At 48.3% G+C, this 1,220-nt stretch overlaps 1 non-coding gene across 1 annotated transcript; it reads right to left on the bottom strand.

Moving 5' to 3' along the window:
* Positions 1–306: 306 nt before the first annotated feature.
* Positions 307–377, bottom strand: trnae-uuc. The gene has a single exon. It is a non-coding gene; the product is annotated as a tRNA-Glu (tRNA).
* Between the last annotated feature and the right edge of the window lie 843 nt (positions 378–1,220).

Below are 1,220 nucleotides of genomic sequence, written 5' to 3'. Positions count from 1 at the left end.
CATTTCGTTTATTCTTTTTGTGTTTGATTGCTAATTCTTGCCCTGCTGCCTTCAGGGAACCGTGGTGTCGTGGTTGTCTCGTCTCATGCTCTTGGATGCGATTTTATCCCGGGACTTTTGGACTGGGGATTGTTAGGCTACCTGCTGTGGTACTGAAAGGATCCCAAAGCAACATTATTTTGGAGCGATTCTTGACATTGATTACGTGGGAGCAACCTGTATGCATTGATGGACAAAACAGCCTGGAAGAAAACATGGGCAGGACGAGGAGTACACCTGTGTTTAGGAAGTGAACTCGAAAGAGCTTTCCCATACCGGGAGTCGAACCCGGCCGCCTGGGTGAAAACCAGGAATCCTAACCGCTAGACCATATGGGATACAGAAAAAGAAGGTCATCACGCTGATGCTGTGACTTTCAACCTCAGTCCATTAGTCCAGAGGAGGCTGGCTTGCTGTTTTTTCTTTTCTTCCCTTTCCGTATAATCCCAGAGCTTTGCATCCAATCGAAACATTTGATAACCATCATAAAGTAGCTACTCACTGAATCGCATGGTGTGTCATCTCAACTCAAGGCAAGGACGCTAAAGACTGCCACGAGTACGTGTCTGAAGATGCCCCAATTTGCCTACCCATTGCCCAGCCTACCAAAACAGGCACTGCTTGAAATATTCAGGCAGGAGACACCCCAAGTCAACGACTTCATTCCTCTCACGTATGCTATGAGGCAAGCTCCAAATCAGTCAGAAACCCGTGACTTAGCTTTGGTCGGGACAGACCGAGTGAGAGTTTCACTCTTTTCCAATCCACCTTCCTCTCCGGTCCACGTTTCAAGCTGGGTAAGTAGGAACGAAGAGTGCTCCAGTATCGGAGTCGCTGTTATTCTGGCTTGGGAGAAAAGCTTTCTGGTCAGTTGTGCTTTGCGTGCGTGATCGTATAGTGGTCAGTACTCTGCGTTGTGGCCGCAGCAACCCGGTTCGAATCCGGGTCACGGCAGTTTAAGAAATGTTTCACTGCTTGTGTTTTCAACCGAGTGATACTGAAATAAGTCCTTTAACTCACACCTATGTTATAATTGCGTCCTCTTCAAGTTGCCATCTCGGTCAGCCTAGGCCCCCTTTAGGGAGAGCGCGTGTTAACACTGGGCTGTAGGGCACGGGCTCTTTCAGTCCAGGTTCAATGGATCAGATTCAACGCAACGTATGCCGTTTCATCTGAAACGT

Source organism: Polypterus senegalus, unplaced genomic scaffold (genome assembly GCF_016835505.1).
Source record: "Polypterus senegalus isolate Bchr_013 unplaced genomic scaffold, ASM1683550v1 scaffold_8993, whole genome shotgun sequence".
Taxonomy (NCBI): Eukaryota; Metazoa; Chordata; class Cladistia; order Polypteriformes; family Polypteridae; genus Polypterus; species Polypterus senegalus.
Note: the sequence above shows the minus strand (reverse complement) of the source record. Positions and strands in the feature narration are given on the sequence as shown.